This window comes from Rhinopithecus roxellana, chromosome 21 (assembly GCF_007565055.1).
Source record: "Rhinopithecus roxellana isolate Shanxi Qingling chromosome 21, ASM756505v1, whole genome shotgun sequence".
Classification (NCBI taxonomy): domain Eukaryota; kingdom Metazoa; phylum Chordata; class Mammalia; order Primates; family Cercopithecidae; genus Rhinopithecus; species Rhinopithecus roxellana.
In genome coordinates this window covers 29,539,592-29,552,061 of record NC_044569.1, presented here as the reverse complement: position 1 = coordinate 29,552,061, position 12,470 = coordinate 29,539,592, and the positions used below count along the sequence as shown (strand labels likewise).

Genomic DNA, 12,470 nt, shown 5'->3' with positions numbered 1-12,470 from the left:
CTATAATTCTATAATCACCTATCATCTATCTATATCAATCATCTATCATCTTTCTATCAGATGTCTATCAATCTCCGTTTTTAAGAACAATAAACAAGGCAGCAGCTTTCATATCCTCAATATTGAGCTCAAAATAAGTTGGTAAAAATTGAGCAATTTTGTTGCCTTGATTCTTGATGAGTTAAAATGTATTCAGAGCTCAATATTTCCTCCAAATGTACTTTGCCAAAAATTCTGGATGCCAGAGAGCTAGGTAGATTTTCTAGGGAATCTCAACCTTCTACTGTTCTTCAGCTTTTGAAATAAAAGCAGAAAAGCTTTTCCCCAGAAAAAGCTGTTTTTGATGGAGAGCCTATAAGCTGCTTTCTTTTCCTTTATGCTCAATTTCAGTATACACAAGAAAATTACACACTTTCTTAAAATCTCTGGGAACAGGCAAGCTGTGCTTTACCCTAACCAGTAACCATCAATTATCAGGAAAAGAGCTTTTACAATGATAGAGGTAGAGATTCTGACTTATCCCAGCGGGTGTGTGTCACCATCACTGAAATCACTTCATGATATGGTTAACCCAAACAATTAAGCTCAATGGTTACCAAAATGGCCTAAAAGTTAAATTCCACACAAAATACATTTAAAGAAAATTCTGTCTATGCTTTTGGTTGTTCAGCTGCACCCCTGCCATGAGAAATAGTCTATTGCAAACCAAAAACAGAAGTGATTACCGAAAACTTTTCAGAATGCTAACAAAGTACAGAGAAATGCATGCATGCATGCTAACTAAGGCTTCCGATGAACTTTCCAGTCGTTTCCTCATCTTTATTTATTTGTTTTTTTCCCCCTCATCCTTTTTAAGCCAGCAATTATTCTTCATACATGAGAATGATTTGTATCTAATGGATGAGCTTAGAGGGAGAAGAAAAATAGATGTAGTAAGTCACGCTCTTTCAGAGTTTCTGTTTTACCCAAAGAAGGGGCTGTGCTGAGTCTGATTTGTGTGTTATCCGATCGCTTGGACGAGGAACACAGAGAAGACAATCTGTTAACGCCGAGCACCGACCATCTCTGTGTCAGGCTCCTCAGGTGGCTCTGTCCTTGGCAATGTCACTCGCTTTAAGCCTGTTTTATTGCCAGGTGTGTTTGGCGACGTGGAAAATACTCTCTCAGTGTGGGAAGCTTGGTATGCAGGGAGGAAACGCAAATGAACTGGGTAGTAAAAGGCTAATTAAAACGGAACCACTTAACCACTTAGTGGTAGAAACACTTAAACGTCAAAATACTGGGAGAAAAATCTTGCATTTAAAAAAGTTATTTTAGATTCACAATGTCTTGGATTCTGTTGCTGTCCACATCAAGGAAAGCCCCCCAGGCTCACCAAGAGTGGATCAAAGAGAAGAGGGGCTTTTCCCTCGCACCTCCTGCCCCACACCCCTGGCTCTGCCGGAGCCAGTCCTCTGAGTTTCCAGAACTTTCTGCCCCACAGCACCTGGAGGCTCTACTAGTCCCTCCCTTCCCTCTCTCCCAGGATCCTGCCCTGCTCTCCTCGCCTGGCTTGCAGGCCTGAGGGTAGTGATGCTTCCTGCTGTTGCACATGCCCGCATTTTCTCATCGGTTCCCCCAGCTCTTTAAGCAGCCTCCTCCTCAAGTTCTTTTAATTTCAGCAAGACCCTGATGATATAGCGAAGGAAAAATGAAGCAGGACAGAGGAGGGGAGGAGTCAAGAGAATTAAAGGATGGGTTAAGGTAGTGATTAGGGAAGAAGCTGGGAGAGGGGTTAGGGGTGGGACCAGGGGAAGGGGCTAGGGAGAGACTGGGAGGAGTTATGGGATAGACTAGGGGAGGGGCTAAAGGAGGAGTTATGGGAGGGGCTAGGGAGAGACTAGGGGAGGGGCTAGGAGAAGAGTTAGAGAGAGACTAGGGGAGGAGCTAAGGAGATGAGACTGGGGAGAAGCTAGAGGAGGAATTAGGGAGAGACTGGAAGAGCTGGGGAGAGACTAGAGGAGGGACTAGAGGAGGGATACGGGAGGGGATGGGGAGGAGCTAGAGGAGGAGTTAGGGACAGAGTAGGAGTGGAGCTACGGAGAGACTAGGAGTGGAGTTAGGGGAGGAGTTAGGGGAGAATCTAGGGGTGAGGCTTGGGGAGGAGTTAGAGGGACTAAGGAAGGAGTTAAGGTAGGGGCTAGGGAAAGAGGAGCTAATGGAGGGGCTAGGGAAAGAAGCAGTCATGAAAATAACTAGGGGAGGGGCTGCAGGAGGAGTTAGGGGAGGAACTAGGCGATGAGTTAGGGGAGCAGCTAGTGAAGGGATTAGGGAAGGGGGAGGAGCAGGGGGAGACTCTAGAGGAGGGGCTAGGGGAGGGTTTAAGGGAGTGATTAGAGGTTAGAGGTAGGATCTCTGGAGCTAGAACACCAGGTATATATGTTGCCTCTGCTACTTCCTAGCCTGTAACCCATCTTAATGGAATTACTTCATCTCTTGGTTTCTCAGTTTCCTTGTCTAAAAATTCTGGATGATATAGTGGCACTTAGCTTCTATGATCCTTTTGAGTATTAAATCAATGAATTAATCCATGCTAAGTGCTACCATCATGTCATGGTGGTCTCCAAGCAGGATTGGTAACTAGGGAGGTCAGCAAAGGCTCCCTAAGGAGGTGGCATTCTGGCATGAAGAAATGACAAAGTTCTGATACACTAAGCTGATACGGGAAAAAGCACTTAAAAGTTTTGATGATTTTGTCTCATCTTACCATTGACTCTACATGATAATTCATAGTTTCTGTAATTGGAGATACTGGCATTTATCAGCATAAGACAGCTAGAAAGTCTAAAATTAAGATAATGCTCCTGGCCTTGGTTTTGTCCTGTTATTTTTTAAAAAAGTTTTAGACATATCTGAAAGAGAACAAATGCTGAAGCATCTTTAATTCACACTACTTGTGGGCTGAGAACTGAAGCTTAAGTTGAAAATTCAAAATAGACTTTGCCTATTAACACGGTTTTTTAAATCCTAGAATCTTAGATGTAAAAAGTCAATCATGCGATTAACAATCATCTATTAAAATAATTCAAGGCTCCACAGGAAAGACAAAGTATGGAAGCATGACTTCTAGAGTACACATGCTGTTCTGAACGATGGTCAAACACAGACAACAATAAACATCAAATCGAGAATCCATACAGCCAGTGCTATGCCGGGTCACAGAAGACAGCCAACGGGGCTTAGAAGAGCAAGTTATAAAACTGTACACATCACTTCAATCATCACAAATAGCTTCCCCTGCACGGTGTGCAAACTCCCCCACTACCATGGGCTTTTGAAACAGACAGACTTGAGTTCTTCCACGCCTTCTGGAGCCTCATTTTTTCTGCATGGGGAAAATATAGTTTCCCAAGGTATTTTCAGGATTTAAATGAAACAACATATAGAAGACACCTAGTATGACAGATATGCAATAAATGTTAATTTTTTTTTTCTGCCCTAAAGGGGTGATATTCTTGCACTTTTTTTTTGCTGAACACCTATGCTTTCTCCACCATCTCAATATGCTGTCCCTCACTGGTATGGTTCAAATTTGTCCTCCAAAGTTCATGTGTTGAGAGCTTAATTTTCAATGCAACAGTGTTGGGCACTGGGGCCTAATAAGAGGTAATTAGGTCATGAGGGCTCTATCATCATGAATATGTTAATTTCATTGCCACAGAAGTGGGTTATCACAGAAGTGGCTTTGCTATAAAAGTGAGTTCTGCTCCTTCTTGCTGTCTCATCCCGTCTTGCCCCTCAGCCTTCCACCAGAGGATGATGCAAGAAGAAGGACCTCACTAGATGTGGGCCCCTCAGTATTGGACTTCCCGGTCTCCAGAACTGTAATAAATACATTTCTTTTCTTATTAATTACCTAGTCTGTGGCATTCTGTTATAGCAACACAAAAAAGACTAAGACATTCACTATGACATACTTAGAATATTTTCCCCCTCAAGGTCAGCATCGCTTTCTTCACCTCTTCTGTGAAGAAGTTCTAGTCTAATTAGAATTTGAATTATGATTTTTCTTACTGCAACCATTTCTTTACAGATAATTCACAAATGATGCTATTTAATACATATTACAAAAATAGCATACCTCAATCAGTACTCTATACGTGAAGGTTTTGTAAATGCTGTCTGATTTTGGCAACAATGAGTATGAGAATAAAAGAGGGAAATAATTAAGCATTTTCAATGTTCATTTGAATTATGCCCCTAGGCAGTGTTGATGGAAGCAAAACAAAATAAAAATCAACTTTGTGGCTTAAATTAAAAACCTGATGCAACAGACTTGCTCATCACACTATACAAGGACTCTAGTTAAATGTTCCCTAAACTTTTCCTCCAGATCACCCACTAAAGACAAATAAGGCCAATATGTACCTTTGGAATCTGAGGGATGCTACAATTTAAAAGCAATAAAATTGCTAATGGTTATTGACTTATTTTAAAAGTCTTCTTACCTTTACTAATCTATTGTGTATTCATGTTTGTTTTAATAGAAAATACTATTTTCTACCCATATATCTAGGTAATGTTGACAATCTAGGGGGAAAAAAATATCACATTTATCTTGTAGTTCAAGTATACTCTGAAATGACACTCGTACCACCACACCCACCAGTTTCTCACTAGGGTATGTATACACGCCCTGGAAATGTAGTCCCATTCCATCAATAAGAAAATATATTGGCTACAGAGACCATTTAAAAAATTCGCTTCATTCTGCCAAAATTATATGACCCTCTCTCTAATTCCAGGAACTCAAGACTATCACACAATAAAAGCAAAACTACTCTAGTCTTAAAAAGAAGTTTCTCTGCTGTGTCATAAAAATCCAAACTAGTAATGAACTAGAAGGAGCACAAATTCAGTAGAAAACAACAATCAAATTGAAATGCAAAACCAAAGATTCACATTATGAATGGAAGAAAAAATGGAGACTGACAGCACATAGTGAATATCTTCTCCTTCCTGAGGAATTAAGAAATGTGTTGTTGCTTACACACAGTTACCAACAAGGGTTCCCTTTTGGCTAACCTCTGAATTTTTATCTTAATAACACTGATTTTATTCTTGATATACACTATGAAGGAAATTGTTTTTGTAGAAAGTCAGAAAGATCCCAAAGCATAAAACTTGCAGTATTAATTAGTAAAAGACAGTGGTCCTGGTAAAGCTATTTAATAGTTTGAATGTATGTGTTTTATTACTTTGTTAGAATCTGGGGGAGATAAAAGGGTATTGTCCCTATAAATAACAAAACAAAACAACAAACAATGTGTTAAATAAGTAACAAAGTCATCTGATGAGGACACAAGCAGCCCAGAGTCAAAGCATTAACAGTTGGGCCTAGATAGACACAGAGGAGACCCTGTCATCCTTTAACAAGTAGCTTCTAGTCATTAGAGGAAAAAGGAGCGGGCAGGCTGCAGACGTAAGCATGGATGGAGGGTGGAGGACAGAATGGAAGGAAGGACTTGCATACAGAAGACAGCCCATTTATTCCACGGGCTCTGACTGCAATGAGTTGGGGGCCAGAAGCTTCTTATGGTGATATGGTTAGGCTTTATGTCCTTACCCAAATCTCATCTTGAATTGTAATCCCCAGGTGTTGAGGGAGAGACTTGATAGGAGGTGACTGGATTGTGGGGTTCGTTTCCTCTATGCTGTTCTTGTGATAGTGGGTGAGTTCTCATGAGAGCTAATGGTTTTATAAGTGTTTGGCAAGTTCCTGTTTTGCTCATTTGCTCTCTCTTGACTGTGGTCATGGAAGACGTGACTCTTTCCCTTCCGCCATGATTGTAACTTTCCTGAGGCCTCCGCAGCCATGGAAAACTGTGAGTCAATTAAATCTCTTCTCTCTATAACTTACCCAGTCTTGGGTATGTCTTTATAGCATTGTGAAAATTGACTAATACATACAGAGTATCTAATAATTGGGCAGTTAAGTAAATGTGAAAACCAGACCGGAAGTAGAAGCAACCCAGGGCTCTCTACAATATCTTGTAATAAATAAACTTATTATTTAAATGTATATTTGTATATTTTTTATTAATCGATTACAGTTGCATATATTTTGAGAGAACACATGATGTTCTGAAACATGTATAGAATGTGTAATGATCAAGTCAGGGTAATTGGGATATTCATCATCTCAAACATTTATCTCTTTTTGTGTGGTGGAGTCCTTCTCTTCCAGCTATTTTGAAAAATACAATAAATTATTGTTAACTATAATATCTACTATATTATGGAATATTGAAACTTATTCCTTCTAACTGTATTTTTGCTTCCATTAACTAACTTCACTTCATCTCCTTTTCCCCCTTTCCCTTCCCAACCTCTAGAAACCACCATTCTACTCTCTATCTCCATGAGATCCACTTTTTCAGCTCTCACATATGAGTGAGAACTTGTATAGTTGTCTTTTTGTGCCTGGCTTATTTCACTTAACATAATGACCCTAGTTCCATCCATATCACTGGAAATGACAGGATCTCATTCTTTCTTATGGCTGAATAGCATTCCATCATGTATATGTACATTTTCTTTATCCATTCATCTGTTTATGGACATAGGTTGATTCTATATCTTGGCTATTGTAAATGGTGCTGCAATAAACATGGGAATGCAAATATCTCTTTGACATACTAATTTCCTTTCTTTTGGATATGTACCTAGAATGGGATTGCTGGATCATATGACAGTTCTACTTTTGTTTTTTTTTTGAGAAATCTCCATTTTATTTTCCATAATAGCTGTACTACTTAACATTCTCACCAACACTATGTGAGCGTTCCGCTTTTCCACATCTTTGACGGCATGTTATTTTTTGTCTTTTTGATAATAACAGTCTAAATGGGGTGAGATGATATCCCATTGTAGTTGTGATCTGCATTTCTCTAATGATTAGTTATGTTGAGCTTATATATATATATATATATATATATATATATATATATATATACATGTATCTGTTTGCCACTTGTATATCTTATTTTGAGAAATGTCTATTCAGGAGTTTGCTTATTGTTACATTTTGCTTTTTTTGCTACTGAGTTGTTTAAGTTATTTGTATATTCTGGTTATTAATTCTTACTCAAATCAATAGTTTAGGAATATCTTCTCCCATTCTTTAGGTCATCCCATTGATTTGTTAGCTTTTTTTCCCTTTGCTGTGCAGAAGCTTTTTAGCATGATATAATACCATGTGTCTATTTTGCTTTTGTTTCCTGTACTTTTGTGGTCTTACTCCCCAAAATCTTTGTCCAGACCAATGTCCTGTAGCATTTCCCCAATATTTTCTTTTAAGAGTCTCAAGTTTTAGGTATTAAATTTAAATCTTTACTCCATTTTGAGTTTTATATGTGGTGAAAGATGGGAATCTAGTTTAATTCTGTGTATAAATAACCATTTTCTTGGCACCATTTATTAAGCAGACTGTCCTTTCTTTAAGGTATGCTGTCTGCATCTTTGTTAAAAATGAGTTGGCTGTTAAGCGCGTGGATTTATGTCTGGGTTCTCAACTCTTTCCATTGTTCTGTGTTTCTGTTTTTTGCCAGTACCATGCTGTTTTTGTTACTATATCACTGTAGTTTAATTTGAAATTGGATAGTGTGATGTCTCCAGCTTTGTTCTTTTTGCTCAGGATATCTTTCGTTATTTGGGGTCTTTTGTGGTACCATGTGAATTTTAGAATTGTCTTTTCTACTTCTGTGAAGAATGTTATTGGTATTTTGATATGGATTGCTTCAAATCTGTAGATTGCTTTGGGTAGTATGGACATTTGAACAATATTTATTCTTCCAATCCATGAACATGGAATATCTTTCAATTTTTTTTTACTCTTCAATTTCTTTCATCAGTATTTTGTAGTGTTCCTTGTTGTAAAGATGTTTGACTTCTTTGATTAAATTTATTCTTAGGTATTATATTTGTATTAATAGCTGTTGTAAATGAAATTGTTTTCTTTATATTTCATAGCCATTGTGAATGAAATTGCTGTCTTTTTTTTTTTTTTTTTCAGATTGTTTGCTGTTCATGTATAGAAAAACTGCTGACAGGCCATATGAGTAATGAGATTGAAGGAGTAATAAAAGTCTTCCACCAACGAAAAGCCCAGGACCTAGTGGAATCACTGCTAACTTTTGCCTAATATGTAAAGAACTAATACCAGTTTTACTCAAACTATTTCAAAAAATTGAAGAGGAGATAATATTTCCAAACCTACTCTATGAGGCAAGTATGACTCTGATACTAAAACTAGATAAAGATAGAAAAAAAGAGAAAACTACAGGCCAATATCTCTGATGAACATAGATTCAAAAATTCTCAACAAAATAGTAGCAAATAGAATTAAACAACACATTAAAGACATCATTCACCTTAATCAAGTGGGATTCCTCCTCAGGATGCAAGGATGGTTTAACAAGCAATAAACATGGTACATTACATCAACAAAATCAAGGACTAAAACTAAAACTAGATGATCATTTTAATAGATGCTATAGAAGCACTTGATAAAATTCCACATCCCTTCATTATAAAAACCCTCAATGAATTGGGTGTAAAGGGAACATATCTCAACTGAATAAGGGCTATTTTTGACAAACCCACAGCGAATTTCATACAGAATGGGGAAAAATTGAAAGCCTTTCCACTAAGAACTGGAACAAAATAAGAATGCCCACTTTTACCACTTTTATTCAACATAGTACTAGAAGTCCTAGTCAGAGCAATTATGCAAAATAAAGAAATAAAGGGCATCCAAGTTGTAAAAGAAGTCAAAGTATCCTAGTTTGAAGGTGTTATGATCTTGTATTTAGAAAAATCTAAAGACTCCACCAAAAAACTCTTAGAGGTGATACATAAACTTACTAAAGTTGCAGGATACAAAATCAACATATATTAATTATGCTTAGAAATACTAGGACTTATTGCCAACATCTTTTCTATAAACTGTATCTGAATTTTATTCAATTTGTTTTCATTATAAGTCAAACCAGACTATTATGGTTATGGTTTGATCATTGTGCTCTCCTAGAGTGCTTCTGAAATTCCTCTGGAGATCTCAGGGTCTCAGCTTCGTGACCTTAAATAGATTTGTTGGGGGTGTTCAGGCTCATGTTCAGCACATTTGAGAAATGGGGACTGAAGATCAATGGTTTTAATCCATAAAGACAGTGATGTGGAAAAGCCATAATATAATAACCACTGTTCACTGAGCATATATTTCATGTAGATCCAGTACTAAGTACCTTAGAAATCATATTTTTAAAAATCCTCATATCAACTCTGTACAGTGAGATTGCATATTGTGACGGCTTTTATGTGTCAACAGGAATTGGTTAAAGAATGCCCAGATAGCTGGTGAAACATTATTTCTGAGTGTGTCTGTGTAGGTATTTGAGGGAAGGTTAGCATCTGAATCAGTAGACTAAGTAAAGAAAATCTGCCCTCACCAATATGGGCGGGCATCATCCAGTCCATTTGGATAGAACAGAAAAAGGAGGAATGGCACATTTTCTAACTGTTTGAACTGAAACGTCCATTTTCTTCTGCCCTCAGACATCAGAGCTCTGGGCCTTTGGACTACGGGATTTACACCATTGGCTTTCCTGGTTCTCAGGCCTTCAGACTCGGACTGTGTCACACTACTTCAGGTCTCCAGCTTGCAGATGGCAGATCATGGAACTTCTTGGCCTCCATAATAAGGTGAGCCAATTCCCATAATAGATTTCCTCTTATACATCTATATGTATCCTACTGGTTGTATTTCTCTGGAAAACCCTTACTCATACACATATCTTCGCTTTACATGTGGGAAAAAAATAAATTGGAAGCCTAGAGGTATTTAGCAATTTGCCTAGCACGACAGTGCAGAAGAAGTCAGACCTAGGTTTCCTGGAAACAGAAGCCAAAGCATTGCCTTTAACATGTTCTACGTTTCCTTATAGAAGCCCTTTAAACACATGGATCACTTTAGGATACAGCACAGTTTCAGAGAAGAAGTAATATTAATTTTCACAACTCAATGCATTAAGACTTGGTTCACGTACCTTCAAAATCATGAAGTGTGTTGCTGAAGAACAAAAAACAATTCAAACAAGTAAAGCTATGTCTTAGTCTGCTGGGGCTGCCATAATAAAACGCCACAGATTGGGTAGCTTCAGCTACAATTGTTTTCTTGAAGTTTTATAGGCAGGAAGTCCAAGATCAAGGTGTTGGCAGGGTTGCTTTCTTCTGAGGCCTCTTTCCTTGGTTTGCAGATGGCCATCTTCTTGTTGTGTCCTCACATGGCCTTTCCTCTGTGTGTGAGCATGTCAGTGTCCTAGTTTCTTTTTCTTATAAGAACACCAGTTGTATCAGATGAGGTTCTACCCATATGACCTCATTTTACCTTACTTATCTCTTTAAATATCTTATCTTTAAATACAGTCATATGTGGGTTTGGGGAGTCAACCTATGTATTTTTGGGGGGATAAAGTCAGTCTGTAACAAGATAAAAATCAAAATGAATCAGGAGACATTAATTCATGACATCTTTTCTTTTTCTAGGGATTTTTTTTCTTCCAGCTTCATTGAGGTATAATTGGTAACAAAAACTGAACATAATTAATGTAATACAACTTAGTGGGTTTGGACGTTGGAACAATTATTTTCTTGGCCTTTACTCTGGGAGGTATTTGCACTTGTTTGTGAAATTATATAATTTGGCTTAAAATTACATACAATGATTAAATATGACATTCAATTTCTGATTCTTCAAATTGTCAAAAAATTATTTTTTAATTTAATGGCTGTTATATGGCACTAGGTTTCTGATGTAAACTGTCAAACTGCATTGCACTAATTTACATTCCCACCTAACGGATATAAAAGTACTTTCTTTCTTAACATTAGAAAGATAAGAATATTATTAGATTTTTAAAAATCTTTTTTCCAAGTTGAATACAAAAAATTGCATTTCATTGTTTAGTTAATTTCTTTTTTTTCCTACATAAAGTATTTAATTTTTTGTGGTCAAATCTGTCTTTGTGTTTTCTAGGTTTTGTGTCTTGATAACAAGTCTTTCTTCACTGCAGTAATATTAAAATGTTTTCTCCTACTTTCTTCTTAATACTTTCATACATTTCTTCTAACTTTAGCTCTTTAATTCATTGGGAATTTATCATGGTTCTCACCATAAATTAAGGATTCCTGTATTGTGTAATGGCTAATAGTATAAACTCTAAAAAAAAAAACTTGGTTTGACTTCCAGCTCCACTACTTACTAGCTGGTGACATCCAGAAAGTTCTTTACTCTTTCCCTCAAGTTCCTCAGCTGTACAATGGCAATCAGGATAGTTTCTACTAATAGAATCATGTATTAAATGAGTTAGTACATAATGGTACAGAATAATAGTATATTACAATAGAGTTAGGTTTTATCCTGTTTAGAATTTTAAAAAACTGCTCTTTGTTTCCAGTGTTTTAGGCTTCATGATGAAAAGCTGTATTTTTTTTTTTTTAAATTAAGGAACCAAAGTCTCTTATTTCCAAGAAATATTTGGAATTATTAAAATAATTTCTTGTTAATTATTTCCTTCCATTTCTCCGTGTTCTCTCCCTCTTTTCCACCTCTATTCTCTTTTTCTGGATCATTTCTTAATTATATATTCAAGTGCTGTACTGATCTGGTGCTTTTCTAATCTTGTCTATTTTCACTCTCCTTTTTGCTGCTTTACTATGTGGGAGATTTGTGATTTCTTTAACCTCATCTGTGAGATTTACGGAATTAAAAAACATTCTATTACCCAAATGTTAATTTGTAAAGGCTTTTATTCCCCTTCTCCCTTCACTCCCTCCCTCTCCTTTCTCTAACATTCATACATTATATATATAATATATTATAAATATTATGTATACATACATTATATATATATTATATATATAATACATCAATGTATTGCTATTAATAATGGGACTTTCATCTCAAAGCTGTGGTTCTTTTTTGTTTATCTCGTAAGTGGACATGCAACTATTCTTTACTTATATCTTTAAAACTTAGATCGAAATATTTGAATGGGAAAACTGCATATCATTTAATGTTACGTAGTGCTCAGCCCACAGTTATAAAAAGACTGGTGGGTTAGCAACAATATCCAAACACTAAAAAATAGTGAATATAACGTAGTTTATAATAATTTGATTTGTCTTGAAGATGGTTTAATTGGATTCAAATGGAATTATATTTTAATAGCTATTTTATAAATTCTCCATAATAAAAATAGTCTTATATATCTTATTTTAGTCAATGAAGCATTTATTTGTTTCTGTTGCTTGCATTTAATTTCTCTTGTATTTTAATTATAGTAATTACCTAGTGAGATACTAATTTTCTACAACTGCGATCTCTTTGCAAGCTTAGGTGAATTCTTTATCATTAGCAAATAGATAATTCA

The 12,470-nt window shown here is 36.5% G+C and overlaps 1 protein-coding gene across 1 annotated transcript in view; it reads right to left on the bottom strand.

Moving 5' to 3' along the window:
- The window catches only part of DOK6 (docking protein 6), a 435,938-nt gene that overhangs the window by 7,974 nt on the left and 415,494 nt on the right, over nucleotides 1-12,470 (bottom strand). The window lies entirely within an intron of this gene.